The sequence below is a fragment of the Pleurodeles waltl genome, chromosome 4_2 (genome assembly GCF_031143425.1).
Source record: "Pleurodeles waltl isolate 20211129_DDA chromosome 4_2, aPleWal1.hap1.20221129, whole genome shotgun sequence".
Taxonomy (NCBI): Eukaryota; Metazoa; Chordata; class Amphibia; order Caudata; family Salamandridae; genus Pleurodeles; species Pleurodeles waltl.
The window spans coordinates 542882379-542900532 of NC_090443.1; the positions used below are offsets into that span (position 1 = coordinate 542882379).

At 43.3% G+C, this 18154-nt stretch overlaps 1 long non-coding RNA gene across 1 annotated transcript in view; it reads right to left on the reverse strand.

Annotated features, from left to right (window-relative positions):
• Positions 1–2830: 2830 nt before the first annotated feature.
• Positions 2831–18154, reverse strand: part of LOC138294183 (uncharacterized) — a 67885-nt gene continuing 52561 nt past the window's right edge. Inside the window, exon 4 of the long non-coding RNA XR_011203249.1 lies at positions 2831–2876. This is a non-coding gene — a long non-coding RNA (uncharacterized lncRNA). The remainder of the gene's footprint in view (positions 2877–18154) is intronic.

The following is an 18154-nucleotide window of genomic DNA, read 5'->3' on the forward strand; positions in this document are numbered from 1 at the left end:
CTGTAACAAACACATCAAAAGATAACGAAATGTTAGCAGGTACATCGAAATTACAGCCCCAATAAACTCACTACAATAACTCTGTACAATCACAGGCAGATCCACCTCACCACCGGTACCTACAAAGACTCTTCTTAACTACATTGCACACTACAATAATTTTGCCATTCCCAAGACCTCTGTGACTCCCTAGCCTCCTATTTCCACCACAAGATTGCAGACATCCAAGACAGCTTCAGCACCCAGAACCCCCCGGCAACCACCAACACCACAGATTCACCTCCGACAAACCTCCTGCTCTCCTGGACCCCATCAACAACAACACCATTGAAATCATGAACACCATCCACTCCAGCTCTCCATCTGACCCCTGCCCTCACCACATCCTCAACAAAGCAAGCTCCATCTTCGCACCCCAACTACGGAAGATCACCAATAGCTTCTTTGAGTCTGCCACCCTCCCCAAGTGCTGGAAACACGTTCAGATCAACACCCTCCTCAAAAAAACAAGGCAGACCAAAAGGACCTCAAGACTTCCGCCCTATCTCCCTGCTCCCCTTTAGGACAAAAGTAATTGAGAAGGCTGTCAACAGACAACTAACCCCCTTCCTCGAGGAGAACTGCACCCTTGACCCTTCCCAATCCGGATTCCACAGCAACCACAGTACCGAAAACGCCCACATCACCGCCACCTGTGACATCAGAACCATACTGAACAACGGCAAAACCACAGCCCTCATCCTCCTGGACCTTTCAGCCACGATCGACACTATCTCCCACCACACCCTATGCTCACGCCTCAGCAATGCAGGAATCCGCGACTGAGCCCTGGACTGGGTCGCCTCCTTTCTCACCGGCAGAACCCAGAGAGTCTGCGCCCCCCCACTCGGCTCGGAGGCCACAGAAATCATCTGCAGCGTACCCCAGGGTTCGTTCCTCAGCCCGACCCTCTTCAACATCTACATAGCCCCGCTCGCTAACATCGCCCAATCCCACAACCTCAACATCATCTCATACGCTGACGACACCCAGCTGATCCTCTCCCTCACCAACGACTCCACCAAGACCAACCTCCACAAAGGAATGAAGGCCATTGCCGATTGGATGAAGAGCAGCTGCTTCAAACTCAATTCCGACAAGACGGAAGTCCTCATCTTCGGCTCCACCCCCTTGGCATGGGATGACTCCTTGTGGCCTGCCACTCTCGGAGCCGCTCTGACTCCCACCGACCACGCACGCAACCTAGGATTCATATTGGACTTCTCATTATCCATGACCCAGCAAGTCAATGCAATCTCCTCCTCCTCTTGCTTCAAAACCCTCTACATGCTCAGAAAGATCTACAAATGGATACCCACCGAAACCAGAAGAACAGTCACCCAAGCCCTCGTAATCAGAAAACTGGACTACAGCAATGCTCTCTAAGCAGGAACCACGACCAAACTCCAAAAGAGGCTGCAACGCATCGAGAACAACTCTGCACGCCTCATCCTGGACATTCCCTGCCACTGCCACATCACAGACCACCTGAGAAACCTGCACTGGCTCCCAGTCAACAAGAGAATCACCTTCAAACTCTTCACCCATGCTCACAAAGCACTAAACAACACCGGACCAGAATACCTCAACAGACGGCTCTCCTTTTAATCCCCAACCTGACATCTCCGTTCTGCTGACTTCACCCTCGCAACCGACCCACGCGTCCGCAGAACAACAATCGGCGGTTGATCATTTTCGCACCTCGACGCCAAAACATGGAACACTCTTCCCACCCACCTGCGCCAGACCAAAGACCTCCTTACCTTCAGGAAACTTCTCAAGACCTGGCTGTTCGAGCAGTAGCAGCACCTCCTGCCCCTGTCTCAGCGCCTTGAGACCCTCACGGGTGAGTGGTGCACTTTATAACAAATTCCTGATTGATAATCTCAAAAGAATAGCGTCAACACTACTCTGCACAAACTTCGAACATCACCTCCCGTGCCTTAATGCTGAATAGAACTTACGCCTTCAGCCATCAAACAAGATATTAATAATCACAGTAACGTCTTCACTGTGTCCATTCCCCAGCAATCCTTGTCACAACAATGATCCGTCTTGCCCTTAATTATATCACCACAACTCTTGCTTCATCGCCAGGTATTGTGACATAGTTTTAGCCTACTAAATTCTCCCACAAAATCCTGCATCACTCACATATTACCAATATTTTCTAATTTCCACCCAAAATATGTTAGCATATAGGCATGCATGTTGCACCTTAAGTTCATAAAACATCATTTTGACTCCACTAATCGCAGCCATGGTGGCTGCCATAGCAAACATCAACTCTTTAAATAACTCCTCGCTAAGGCAGCTGAACCACCAACACCAGCACTTATCTCAATACAAATAATACCTCTTGTCACCAAGTTGCTATAGTCTCACTCACACCATAAAGAGGAGAGATGAAAATTGAAGGAATGAAGGAGACAGAAGTGGATGAAGCGATAGAAGCAAAAACATCTAGTAGCAATAGTGTAATGGGAGAAAGAGAGAGGAGAGATAGGCGAGAGAGACAGAAACATGATAGACTGAGTAAAACAGTGAGATGTAATATGAGGGAGGGATTAAAGACAGTGATTTCTTGTCCTGGCTTCTTGTTCTTCCTATTTCAAAGACAGGAGGTGGAAGGGTTGGCGGATAATGATGGTGAAAGAAAAATGTGAGAGGGGAAAACAGACATGGGGAGATAGGTGTTGCAAATGGGGAGATTAAGAAAGAATACAATCAGAGGCAAGATTTGGCCACAAGAGGACAAGGCAAATAGAAGGCAACTTGCAAGTATGTCTTACTGGATCACCTGGAGGGCCGCTCTTGCCCCTGTGTCCTGGAGCCCCCTACAAGATGAGAAAGAGTCAGGATCCAACGAATTTACAAATACAAAACAGCCTGAGATTATAGCAGTATGTATCTTCTGTCACTCTATATATACTTTTTGTCGGAGGTTATCCGAATATTTACCACTAGCCAGTGCTTTCAATCGGAAGGTACTTGCTGATAATCAGTATCTGCCCTTGTACATTTTCTCTGGTGATTACTGGAATGGGAAGCAAGGCAGGCTCAGAAGAAGTGGTATGTGCAGGGCATGTGCTGCTGATGACAAAGGTTTCAGATTTGAGCTTGACTGTGCATCACTCTGGCAGCAAGTGCTGCTAGTACCAGTACTCCTGGTGGTGCTTCTGCACCACCGCTTAATTTGTGCTGGTGTTTGCTGGAGCTCCGCACTGGCACTTGTGCTTTTAAACACCAGTACATTTTTATGACATTCTACCACATGGCAGGACTGTCCATTTGTTTTTAAACAGAGAACATTAGCATATGTTTAACCCCTTGTGTGCTAAGGACGGAACAAGTTTTTCCTTTCCCCCTGTGCCTGTTTGGAGTAGATTCCTGCTCCACAATCGTGGAGATGGCCGCAATAGTGGAGAAAGGAGTCCACCCACTGGGCCACTAGGGATTTTTTTTGCAGGGGGAGTGATCCCTTGAACAACGGTCGCTCCCCTCAGGTGCCAATAGTGATATCCATGTTACGGCAACCTGGGTGTTGATCAGCTGTTATTTGGGCCGCTCTCACCCCCGGGGGTCAAAACCCACTAGACCACCAGAATTTTGTTTTCTGCATTTTTTTTTTTAGGGGAGCAACCCCATAGGTAAGGGTGGCTCCCTTGGGGGCAAGGATTGATCCATGTTTCGGCCCCCCTGGGTGTAGATCGGTCATTTATTTTTGGCTAATCTGCCCGCAGGAGGGGTGAAACCTACTAGACCACCAGGAATCTTTTTTTGCATAATTTTTTTAGGGGAGCGACCGCTTAGGCAAGGGTCGCTCCCTTGGGAAGCAATAGTTTATCCATGTTTCAGCCAATGTTTGTATAGAGCGACCCGTTGGGCAAGCCCACTTGACACCAGGGATTTTATTTTTGAACATGTTACGGGCTGGCTCTATGGTGCCATTTAGTTGGGAATTGGTATGCTTTTGGCCATTATCTGCCCCGAGGGCAGATTGCCCATCTTTTTAGACCAATCTGCCCCCAAGAGGGGCAGAAAGCCACTAGACACCAGGGAAAGTGTCTGTGTGTTTTATAATGCCTGTTTTGTGTCTTGTCATTGTTTACATTTGTGATTGTAAGGTTTTATTTCTTCTTTTTATTCTAGTGCAAAGGTTTTGATTTATTTTGCTGTGGCTCCTGCTCGCGGTTGATCTGCAATTTGAGTAGTTGCATGTGTTTGGTAAGAAAACGTTTTTTGTACTGTTTACTTTAAGTAAGTATTATTTTCCAGCATGAACATGATTTTTGTGCACGGTATAATAATAGCAGCATGTTTAGCTTCTGTTTTATTGTGTGTGAAAGTCTCCTTGCATTTCTGCACAACGTGTATTGTGTTGTCTTGAGTGTACTTGTTTTTATTTTCCTTTCTAGTGGGATATAGTTGGTGGTTGCTGTATCTGTGCAGAGTAGGTGCTGGTGAGTCTAGCTGTCTTTGGCAAGTGAGAGATATTGTTTTTGAGTAATAAGGTATTTGTGACAAAGCCACGCTTTGTTTATTTCTTATTTACACTATATTGGTTATTGTTGACTTATTTGTCAAGCTGCTTTTGTTAATAAGGATTATTTATGGCTGGCTGCAGGAGTACCACTCAGCAGGTTGTCAGTATACTTTTTGAATCTTCCTCTGCCCATGATTATGAGACTGACTGCATCAGAGGCAGAAGAGGATGTGCAAGATTCTGTCAGATAATTTCCTGTTTGAGAGGAATCATCTGATGATGAAGCCATTCTTAGTGCGGAGAAAGTGCCTCTTTTAGTGGAGGACACAGATGTGCAGATAGTTCAGCAAGAGGCATCTGGATTGCAGCCTGGGGCTGCAAAGCTTCCCACAGGAAGAGCTGAACTCTGGGTTGTCTCAAACATGGTGCAGCCAACGTTGCCTACTTTTACTAGTATTGCAGGGTGTAGAATGAATACTGAAACTTTTTGCCTATAAATTTCTTTCAGTTGTTTATGGACGATGCACTTTTGGATGGGACTGTTGAGCAGACTAATTTGTATGCTTGTAGGAGGCTGGCCTGGTTTGTAGTGAGTACCTAAGGTACTTACACCTTATACCAGGTCCAGGTATTCCTCACTAGTGAACTGCGTTGTCTAGCAGCTTAGGCTGTCTAGGGGTAGCTGTAGCAAAGCCGGAAGGCTGAACTAGGAGACATGAAAAGCTCTTGCAATACCACTATAGTCACACAGTACTTATACACAATAAAAGACAATACTCAGTGTTACCAAAAATAAAGTTACTTCATTTTAGTGACACAAGGCCAAAAATATCTTAGAGGCAATACTCCTTCTGCAGGCAAGATAATACACAATATATGCACAAATAGCCAGAATCAGGTACGTAAACAGTCATAGAATATTGCAAATAGTGAAAAACACAATAGATTGCAAAGGGCCTGGGGCAACACAAACCATATTCTAAAATAGTGGAATGCAAAAGTCAGATTGCCCCCTAGGCAAGTGTAGTGTGTAGAGGGGCGCTGGGAGTGTACGAAAACACCAGAGGTAAGTAAAGTACCCAAGCCCAGAGCCCAGGAAATCAGGAGTAAGGTACAGCAAGTTTCCTCAGAACACACTACAAGTCATGATGAAGAATTATGCAAGAACCAAGCAAGACTGCAAGCATCCAGTGATGGATTCCTGGACCTGAAGACCTGTGGAGAGAGGAGACCAAGTCCAGAAGTTGATAAAGGGTCCAGGAAGATCAGGAGCCCCTCCCCACCTGGAAGAAGGTGCAAAAGTGGATCTCCGGATGGAAGAAAAGTACAGAAATGCACCAAAGAAGATAGCTGCGGGTTCCTGCTTGTTGCAATAGATGTTCCATGTCGAATCATTGGATGCAGGCTGTTTGTGTCTCTGGATTCCTCCAACAAGCCTTGGTTCATGCAAGAATGCGTTTTGCCTCAAAGAGGAGCTGTCCGGACCCAGGAGGGACTTGGGGGTTTCAACTCAGACTGAGGAGACAGAGGGGGCTCTCAGCACTTCAGAGAGCCCTCAGAAGACCGGGCAGCACCCATAGAAGTCCCAGGAAATGGGGACAAAGCAATTGGAAAGTGCTGTTGTCGCACCACTACACAGAAGGATCCCACACCGCCGGAGAACAACTCAGAGACCTGTGCATTGCATGATAGAGTGCTGGGGACCTGGGCTAAGCTGTGCATGAAGAACGTTTGAACGAAGTGCACAGAAGCTCAAGGAATTGCAGAAGACGCTATGCACAGGGGTACTGTCTGGCAAAAGGAGGCAAGCTCTTGCCGCCACCAAATTTGGACAGTTGAACCTTTGGACAGTCAGGGTCACTTCAGTCAATGACCTGTGTTCCAAGTATCATGTTCGTCGACAGGAGAGGAGTCCCAGAGTACCGGTCATTGTTGTAGAGAGGTGCCTGCTGAAGCAGGGAAGTGACTTTGTCACTCCACAGGAGAGTCTTTCGGTTCTTCTGGTCCAGGTTGAAGAGAGGCAGTCCTCAGAGTGTGCACAAACTGGAAACTGTTGCAGTTGCTGGCTAGAACTGATGTTGCAGGTCACAGTAGCCTTTAAGGATACTTTGTTGCAGTTACAGCAGTTCCTGGAGCAGTCTGCAGTTGATCCGATGGTCAGAAGCTGAAGCAGAGGATGCAGAGGAGTCCAGTGGAGTCTTACAAACCGCATCTACGGAAACACCCAGAGGAGAGACCCTAAATAGTCCTGAGAGGGGTATTGGCTATCCACCCAGGTATGCACCTATCCAGTGGGGTCTCTGAGGTCACCTGCTGGCGCTGGCCACTCAGATGCTCCCAGAGGGTCCCCACACCTTAGAATCGCCGGGGACAATCTGAAGGAGCTCTGGGCACCACCCCTGGGGTGGTGATGGACAGATGAGAGGTAACTCCCCTTTCCTTTGTCCAGTTTCGTGTCAGAGCAGAGACTGGGGGTACCTGAATCGGTGTAGACTGGATTATGCAAGGAGGGCCCCGTTTGATTCCTTCAAAGCATTTCCAGAGGCTCTGGGATGATACCCCTCCCATGCCTATAACACCTATTTCCAATTAGAGAGGGTGTAACACCCCTTTCCTAAAGGAAATACATTGTTCTGCCTTCCTGGGATTGAGCTGCTCAGTCCCCAGGAGGGCAGAAACCTGTCTGTGAGGTGGTAGTAGCTGGGGCTGCAGTGGAAACCTCAGAGAGCTGGTTTGGCAGTACTGGGGGCCTATGGTGGAGCCCCCAGAGTGCATGAAATTGGCCCCCAATACCAAATTTGGATTGAGGGTTTAATTTCACAATCTTAAATACCTCACATGGCCATATTTGGAGTTACCATTGTGAAGCTACATATATGTACTGATATATATGTATAGTGCACACTTATAATGGTATCCTCGCACTCACAAAGTCCTGGAAAGTGGTCCTGGAGAACGTGGGGGCACCTTTGCTAGTGCAAGGGTGCCCTCATACACAGTCACTTTGCACCTAACCTTCAGTAACTGAGGGGTAGACATATAGGTGACTTATAAGTTACCTGGTGCAGTGAAAAGGGCTGTAAAATAGTGTGTGCACTATTTCACTCAAGCTGCAGTGGCAGCCCTGAAGAAGTGTTTGTATGAACTCCTTATGCTGCAGCCCATAAGGATCTCCTGGAACCCCAATGCCATCAGTACCTAGGTACCATATACTAGGGACTTATAGGGGGGTCCAGTGTGCCAATTAGAATTGGTATATGGAGTCACTACACTATAGTGACAAATTTGGTAAACTGAGAGAGCATAAACACTGGAGTTCTGGTTAGCAGAGCTTCAGTGACACAGTCAAGCATACAGACAACACACATTGGCCACAAACTATGAGCACTGGGGTCCTAACTAGCAGGCTCCCAGTGAGACAGTAAAACACACTGACAAATAGGTCTCAAACTATGAGCAATGGGGTGCTGGTTAGCAGGATCCCAGTGAGACAATAAAAACACACTGACTTCATAGAGTATAATCTTTTATAGGGTATAATAGAGTATAATGTTGTCCGTGTATAATAGCAACCCAGGCTTCCCAAAGAGTCCACATAACAACTGACTTGCTTCTTAGTTCACTATTAAGATTGTTGTCAGGGTTGGGGGGAGTATGAATGTTTCTAAATTCATGTTTGAAAAACTGTCATTTTTAAGAAACAAATACTTCTCAATGCAGTGTAAAATCTGATTTACTAAGGTGAAACTGTTTTTCAAGTTAATGAAATACACATTTTAAATTCTGAAGAGACTCTATCATATTTTAACACTTTTTGTACAAGCTGTCTTTAAAAATGAAGGTGTCCCTAAAGTCAAGTGGTTAAGGAATACCCTTGCTACTTCCTCTCTTTGACCTTTAAATAATGTATTGCCCCATTTATTTAACATCTTTTGGACTGATTCAAGTAAACAGCAGTCTAGTGCTGCTGTTGATCAGGGGGGCCGCATGTAGATGTCAGGAAGGCTGCATGTGGCTCCCTGGCCGTACTTTGAGTATCACTGTTTTAGACTAGACCACACAGAAAAGAATGTTTGGGAGCAACCGTGAGAGTAAAAGTGAACTGCTTGGTCTGTGTTGTTTTCCATTTTTTGTTCAGTTTCACAGTTGGCATTAGTGTCATGTATTTAGTCAGAGCATTTGTATTTGTATTTTTATATTTGCTTGCAATTAGTTTGTGTTTTCTTTTTTGTAAAAAGAATTTGATGGCAGTGTGCACGGACTGGTGCTCTGTTGGCAGTGTGGGTGGACTGGCACTTTACTGGCGGTGTGCGTGGACTGGCACTTGGCTAGCAATGTGTTTGAGCTGGTGCTTGGCTGGCACTGTGTGATTTGTGGCTTGCTGCTGGTCACTACACACACTGCTAGCTAAATGCCAGTGCACACACTCGGTCAGCCGGTATGATTTCTAATTCAGGCATGGGGGTTTATAAAGGGGTGAGGACTAAAATGGAACTGTCTGTTGATGTGAGTGTTGTAATGGGTTGGGCCCCTGGCTGGCCATTTGAATTGTCCTGTGTGTATCACGTATGAAAGGTGTGTGAATAGACTGTAAAGCAGTTGGTGCCTTGCCGCGGCTTTACAGCTCGCAAGCTGTGAGTCACTGGTTCAGTTTTTTGACCTATCAATTATTAATAGTGAATTTAATTTTTGGGCAATCTCTTGGTAATAAAATTGTATATATTGAACCATCATTCACCCTCGGGCCAAATCCAACCAGTACGTATGTGTACCATTAAAGAGAATGAGAAGAAAGCTCGCTCACCTTTCCAAATTACTATCAACAACTACAAGAAGCGAGCATGCTTCGTGATTTCCCAAACACTCAAATTATCAAAATAATTGTTTTTAAACCCTTGTCCAAGGTTACCACGGTTAAAAACACACCATATTGCTGGTTACTCACAAGACAATTTCATTGCACGTCTCCTCTCAGTTGGGAATTCTACTGTCGGAAAAAAACACTCCTCTGTAATCAGGCATCAAAGCATACCACTGATATGCTAATTGTCTCGGGTGGGATCCCAATGATGAAGCATGCCACCAACTAGGTTGGTGAGAGAGGAGTCTTTTTAACAAAACCTAAGGGTGTTTTTTTCACAATTTGAGTGTTTAGGACATAGCAGAAGTAAGAGACCTGGTAGCATACTCACTTCTTGTCTAGGGAAAATCTACCAACTCTAGATATGCTTACAAACTAGACACCCAGGCGAGTAGAGGGTTGTTTGCCTCTCATGGATCCAAACACGTTTTCTTACCCACAATGCCCTGCAAAACTCGAAATGTGACTAAAATCACACATTTTCCTTGCATTTCTGTGCCATATTCTTCCAGAAACAAAAATAAACCACACATTTCCTACCACTCAGCATGCCCTATGGTCTCCCAATAAAATGATACCTCACTTGTGTGTGTGCCCAAAGCAGAGTCTGCCTAAAACACATATAAAAAACTGTGGGCCATATTTATACTTTTCGACGCACAACTGCGCCAACGCCGGCTAACGCCATTCTGAAGCGCCATGCGGGCGCCGTATTTATTCAATGACGTTAGCCGGCGGAGCTGCCTGGTGTGCGTCCAAAAAAATGACTTACACCAGGCAGCGCCGGCGTAGGGGAATATGGAGCTTGGGCGTCAAAAAATGGGGCAAGTCAGTCTGAGGCAAAATATTCACCTCAACCTGATTTACGCCATTTTTTTTGACTCCCAACCCCCATTGAAATGACTCCTGTCTTAGCAAAGACAGGAGTCATGCCCCCTTGCCCAATGGCCATGCCCAGGGGACTTCTGTCCCCTGGGCATGGTCATTGGGCATAGTGGCATGTAGGGGGACACAAATCAGGCCCCCCTATGCCACAAAAAAAAAATACTTACCTGAACTTACCTTAAGTTCCCTGGGATGGGTCCCTCCATCCTTGGGTGTCCTCCTGGGGGGGGTAAGGGTGGCAGGGGGTGTCCCTGGGGGCATGGTAGGGCACCTCTGGGCTCCTTCCGAGCCCACAGGTCCCTTAACGCCTGCCCTGACCAGGCGTTAAAAAATGACGCAAAAGCGGCTGGATGTCATTTTTTTTTACCCTCCCACTCCCGGGCGTCATTTTTGCCCGGGAGTGTAAATACGGCGCACATGCCTCGGAGTCATTTTTTAGAAGGGAACGCCTACCTTGCATATCATTAACGCAAAGTAGGTGTCCACGCTAAAAAATTATGCAAACTCCATGAACTTTGGCGCTAGACGCGTCTAACGCCAGAGTATAAATATGGAGTTTGTTTTGCGTCGAATTTGCGTAAAAGAAAACGACACAAATCCGGGGCAAACAGAGTATAAATATGGCCCTGTGTTTATGAACATACTTGGGGCCCACTCAATATCTACATATTTTTAGCCTGTACCTGTCACAGGCACTTGGCCCACCCACGCAAATGAGGTATCATTTTTATCGGGAGAACTAGGGGAAGGCTGGGTGGTAGGAAATTTGTGGCTCCCCTCAGATTCCAGAACTTTGCATCACAGAAATATGAGGAAAATGTGTTTTTTGTTAAGATTTGAGGTTTGCAAGGGATTCTAGGTAGACAAATGTGTTAAGATCTACACAAATCACCCCATCCTGGATTCCCTAGGTGTCTTGTTTTCAGAAATGTTCAGGTTTGCCTGGTTTTGCTAGGTTCCAGCTGAGCTGGAACCCAAAATCCACAGATAGACACATTGCAAAAAACAAGTCAGTTTTCAGTGGAAAAATGTGATGTGTCCACATTGCATTTTGAGGCCTTTCCTGTCACGGGCAACATGCCTAACCACACAAGTGAGGTACCATTTTTATCTGGAGACTTGGCAGAATGCTGGGTGGAAGGAAGCTTGTGGCTCCTTTCAGATTCCAGAATATTGCATCACAGAAATGTGAGGAAGATGTGTTTTTAAAGGTGAAATTGGATACTTGTACGGGATTCTGAGTAGAAAAATGTGATAAGAGCCACACAAGTCGCCCTATACTGGATGTACCTAGTTGTCTAGTTGTCTAGTTTTCAAAAATGTGCAGGTTTGCTAGGATTCCCTAGGTGCTGACTTAGCTAGAACACAAAATCCACAGCTAGGCATTTTGCAAAAAAGGGTCATCTCTCAGTGGAAAAATGGGATGTGTCTGCATTGCATTTTGGACTGTTTCCTGTCACAGGCACTATGCCTACCCACTCAAGTGAGGTGCCATTTTATTGGGAGACTTGGGGGTACATAGAATAACAGAACAAGTGTTATTACCAATTGTCTTTCTCTACATTTGTGCCTTCCAAATGTAAGACAGTGCATCAGAAAAAATTATTTTGAAAAATGCCCTCTAATTCACATGCTAATATGGGTACCCACAATTTCAGAGATGTGCAAATACCTACTAATTCCAAACTCCATATCTTGTGCCTATTTCGGAAATACATAAGTTTCTTTGATACCCTAGGTACCTTTAGAATCCCCTAGATGTTGGAAAAAAAGAACGCAAATTTCATGTGGATAGCTTAAGTGGACAAAAAGGTAGGGTTCGGACCCAAGCGTTAACTTCCCCAAATAGCCAAAAAAAGCCTTAGCACAGTCAGGAGGAAAGGCTTAGCAGCGAAGGGGTTCATAATCATTTTTTTCACAAAAATAATAATAGTAACACACCTAGATCATTATTAGAGTTTGAGTGACCTAGAATATTCCAAAACATTCAATTTGTCAGAGTGAGATGGGTACCAGGTAGCGTTGGTACTGAACTTTGGCAGTGCTGGCAGAGACAGTGAATACTACAAGCTGCAATGGCCTGAGGTATATATTGAGCCCTGACACTTATTTTTCACCATTTATCAAAAAAATATTTTTCACAAATTAAGCACTGTTCTACACTGACTAAAGCACTAAAAAACATGAAAGCATCAGATGTTCTGCATGCAGTTCTGGAGAACTGTGGAGGGAAGAGGATAGGTTTCAAAGTTTTGTGTGTGTGTGTGTGAGTGAGTGAGAGAGAGAGACTGGCATGCATGCTCAAGTGCACATGTATGATTGTCTGTTTGGTTTCCATTCTGAATTATTACTATTATTATATTACTATTGGAGATAGAGAAACACCAGACATATAGTTACTGGATTTAAAAACAGGTACATTCTACAAAAATACACAACAGTTGGGAGCATCCTGCCTAACATCCCAGCATGCAGTCAGCCCTATTGCATCATGATAAATGTAGTTCAAGTTCAGTTTTACTTTGTCAAAATGTCGTACTCCATTAACTTTTTGAATATTTCACCTCAAATAGGTGCAGCCAATGCTGTGTGAATTTGTTCATCTCTGGACACGTATTTCTGGGTTAATCCCTTCTTCAGCAGAGAACAGTTCATAATTTCCAGAGTGCTGGAAATGCTGCCATAAATCATCTTGGATTCAATACCTCTCACTGGCATACCGTTTTACTCCAGAGCTCCTCAGCTCATTGGCTCGGGGGAGCCTTTTCTACAAACATAGAAGTGGGACCACACTTTTGCATCCACTGTGGGGATCAGAACGATTTAATTGACTGTACTCATCAATATAGAAAACAAAGAAAATAAAGCAGTAAGGAGAAATGAAATGCAATTTGTAGGCATATTATCATCTGTGTAACAAAATTGCTTTCTGCAAGCAGCCTGTTAGCATTGCCTCAGGACCTGCGGTATCCTCTTCAGATACAATGAAATAAGAAGAGGGAAACGAAATGATGGGAGAAATATAAAATGAGGCAATTGAAAACTTAAGGATCAGCCAACCAGCCCTGACACTGAAGTGTGCTCATTTTATGTGGATGGTCACATGTGATCAGAAAATGGCATTGTTTGCAAGGCACTACAGCCAACGACTGATGTGAACTATACCGTTACTCCAAAACCCATTGCATGGATGAAAGCAGAATGTAGATTACATTCAAGTTGACCAATGACAAAATATGGCTTATATTATAAAATACTGGCAGACAGCTAAGCTTGTCAGAACTTCCGATTGTAGCAAGAAATCTTCTAACCCTAGGGTATGCCAGAAGGGGTAACCAACACCCATGTTTTTCTCTACAACGGTAATCTATGACATTTCATATCATAACATGCCCAACTTCAGGCTTGAACTTGGTGCAAAAACAATCCACACGTCAAGGCCCATCAGCTTAAAATATGTGTTACATAGTAAATAAGCCAGGGTACTGCATTTGTCAAAAGATTTCATAATACACAGATCTAGCCTATGACATCTGAAATGCCTTTCCCTAGAGAACCAATAAGGCATTTAGCTGTTATGATTGGCTTGTCACCATAACCAACTCATTCCTACTATACAGAGTGTCAACTTTCCCACAAGGTTATCATCAGGCGTACAGGCATAAAAGTACTAAAGTATTCAAAATTACATCTGGCCAAGCAAAATAATATCTCACCTCAGAAGGTCTAACAAGAATTATCACAGTGGATGTCTTCTGTACCCATGGTTTGTCTGAGGGGATAGCTAATGCCAAAACCCTTTCCTACTACAGTAATTTGTGAGATTTCATGTTACAAAATACCTATCTGTAACCTTTAATGCAGAATAATAACAATCCATGCTCCAAATCCAATTAAGATATGCTGTTCACAATCACCATGTCAAGCCTTCTGCTTTTATAATAACTTTCCATAACGAACAATCAGGCCTATAAACTTTATCATTGGCTTTTCACAATAACCAACTCAGACTACTGTGTTGGGCATAACGTTCCCCACAAAGTAACCATCAGTGATCCAGTAATAGAATTGTAAATATGTACACAATTACAGTTATCAAAACAATACAAAATCCTTCCCAATAGAGTCTCGTAATGATTGCCATAGTGCAAATCTTCTATCCCCATTCTTTGTTCAGGTGGATACTAAAACAGAAACCCTTGCCTATTTTAGTAATCTGTCAGATTCCATGTAACAAAATACTTGCCTACAGACAGCACAGTGAAATACCAATCCATCCATAAATGCCTATTATGTTTAATGCATGCTTTTCACTATAAGTCCAATATGGGGACAAATGTAAATAAATACTGAAAACAGAAAATGGTTCAATAGAATGTACACTTTACTATTGAGACATAACTTGTGCACAATCAGTTCTGACGCTTCAAACACCCGCACCATCGCAGATTCAGGCACTGCTAATATACTTAGAACAAGACAAGGTACAAATATTGATTTAAACTTAAACCCTAACTTTTTTCTTCTACAACTTTTTACACACAACTGTATACACATATATTCATAACAATGAGAGAGACATGAACTTAACCAGCTTTTTATATGCAATGGTACACACATATATCCATGACAATACAGTAGGCCTGAACTTAACAAACATCAATTATACATAACAAACATAATGCACTTCTTCTCTCTTAGTGAGCAATTCCCACGCTAAGGTACTGAAAGTGTTGTTTTAAAACATAATCCAGCGAGAGGTAGTTCATAAGTGAGCAAAGGAATTTGAAAGCTTCTTTAAATGCCTTGTTCATAATCCATTCGCCCATCATTTTTCATAAATAGGCTCCTTCACATAAAAGGTCGATGTGTATACAGTTGCATGTAAAAAGTTGAATAAGTTCTCGTGCACATCATTGGTATGTGTATACATATATATATATGTGTGTGTGTGTGTGTGTGTGTATATATATATGTATATATACATATATATATATTTATATATATATATATATATATATATATATATATATATATATATATATATATATATATATATATATATATATATATATATATGGAACAAGTTGATGAAGAAAGAAGAAGTGGAGGTTTCAGGCTAAATATTTTTTGTATGATGCCCGTTATCTGGTTCACAATACATAAGCAGTGTATGAATCTGCGATAGTGGAGGTATTGAAACATCAGAATTGATTGTTTGTGAACAAGTTACGTCCCAATAGAAAAGTTAAATCTATTTTTTATTGTCTGTATTGATTGATATTTGTCCCCATATTAGGCCAGTTCATATTCAATGGTTTAAGCATAGCCCAAGCCTAATGGGGTTATGTGGGCAAACCCTCATCTCTAGTATTTCACGATAGGCATGCCAGGCCCCATAACGTTTCATATTAAAAGGTATTAAAAAGATCAATCCTACAGAATCTGGCATATCTTTTAACAAGGAAGCGATAAGGCCTATAGGCTGTATCGTTGGCTTGATAGCATGACCTATATGGCTATTCAAGTGCACATAAACTGTCAACGATCACATATAAAGGTATAAAATAAATTATAAATATGTAGAAAAATACAGTTTGTAAAACAATATACAACTTCTCTCAATACAATAAGGTCCATCAAGAACCATCACAGTGAACACTACCAGAGTTTGTCAGTCGTGGGCGACATCAAAACCCTTGCCTACTGTGGTAAATAACGAGACTGAATGTAAAAAAAACCAAAAAAACTATCTTTAGCCTGCAGCACAAAACACTGTCAACGTTCTAGTGGCTACAACAAATTCTTCTCACAATAAATAAGCTAGGCCTACTGCCTCTGTTTAAACAGATACTATCTATGGTATAGAAATAAATGTTCCCAGTGCACCAATCATAAGCAGCTCATCCACCTCTTTTCAGCAGTAAGCTTTCCCACAAGGCAACCATCAGGCACACAGACCGAATTACAAAGGTATACAAAATTACAGTTGGCCAAGCAAAATACTATCTCTACTAGAAGGCCTAGCAAGGACTCTCATACGCACATCTATAGCCACGGTTTGCTACAGGGGCTAACGAACACCAAAATCCTTGCCTACTGCAATAATCTGCAAGATCCCATGTAACAAAATGCTCCTCTGCAGCCTTTCGTATAGAGTAGTAACAATCCACTGTTAAAGTGATTGATGTTAACGTATGCTTTTTCACAATACATACATTAGGCCTAGTGCCTTTGTCATAAAATTACATAATAAACAGATCAGGCTTATAGCCATGATCACTTATTTGCCACTATGACCAACTCAGTTCTGCTGTATTGAGTATATGCTTTACCACAAGTCAAAAAGTGCACTTTAAGGTTTTTATTTAGTGAAAGCAGACAACTTACGTTCAATCAAATCCTGTACTAAAGGAAACCAACATGTGGCTGAAGCCTTAGCCTCTCTTCTGCAGTTCTATTCTGAAAGCTCTTTTTTTGATCACATAAGATCAAGCGGCAGTGGCGTTGTCCAGCCAGACCTAAAAAACACTACATTCAAAATGAGTGAGTGATTGCTGCTATACACAGTGGTGCTGGACACTCTAGATGGTGTGGTTTGATCCAACAAACAAAATGTTTTTCTAACTCTTACGTTTATAAAATGCAAAATAGAATAGGTAATGTATTCCAATTTAATCACAGTAGTAGGAGGCCAGCTCTGCACTGGATACACGTGCACCTCCATTTCAAAGATTTGTATAATATTTCTTTGGTGTGGTACTTTGTACAGAATGTCTGTTACTTCTAAGCATGTCAAAAAGCAGGTGATAGTTTCCAGTACACACAGTGATGGCAATTAATGTATCAGTTTCAGAAAGGGTCCCAAGTATATTTGAGATACTGAATACTATTTTTGCTAACCTATGTGTTTTTATCTCTCCACTTTAATAGGTAAAATGGCTCAGTGGGTTAATGTGACTGCACTGTTGCGCACACTTCCTATGCAGATTTGAAGCTACCATGCCGCTCTGCTGAGCGATCTTCCGCCCTAATTGTCATCTGGAGCAAGTAACGTTTTTTCACTGTGCTTATTAGATCACATTAATATGATTATTAGAAAATAATACGATCTGACTTTTTAAAACTGTAAAGAGCAAATGCCACCTCCGTGTGCCACCAAGACATGTTTACCTTGATCTCAGCCACCTGTTCACCTATAAAGTTTGATTGCTAGCTCTAGCGAGACTGAATCATGGGTAGTCACTAAGGCCCATATTTAAACTTTTTGACTCAAACTTGCGTTAGCGCAGGTTTGCGTCAAAAAGTATAGCGCCATTCCAGGATGCCAGCCGAGAGCCATATTTAAGGAATGGTGCAAGCCTTCGCTAATGCCCGGTTAGCTTCAAAATACATGATGCTAGCCCGGTAGGGGAGACGTAGGGAAGACTGGAGGTTGTACGGGAAAGAATGGCGCTAGTCAGGTTAGAGTAAAAAAAATTACTCTAACCTGACTAGCGTCAATTTTTTGATGCACAACCCCCATTGACATGACTCCTGTCTAAGTAAAGACAGAAGTCATGCCCCCCAGCTCATTGGGCACAGTGCCATGTAGGGAGGCCCAAGTTAGGCCCCCCCATGGCACTTTGCAAAATAAATTATAAATACTTACCTGGACTTACCTGGGATGGGTCCCCCCATCCTTAGGTGTCCTCCAGGTTTGGGTGCGGGTGGGTGGAGTTGCCCCTGGGGGCAAGGAAGGGCAACTGTGGGCTGTTTTCATGGTCTCTGACCATAAAAAAACACCCACAGGTCCCCTAACGCCTGCCCTGACCCAGGCGTTAAATAATGGTACTAAGCAGGCTTAGCGCCATTATTTAGGCCCTCCTCCTCCCGTGCATGAT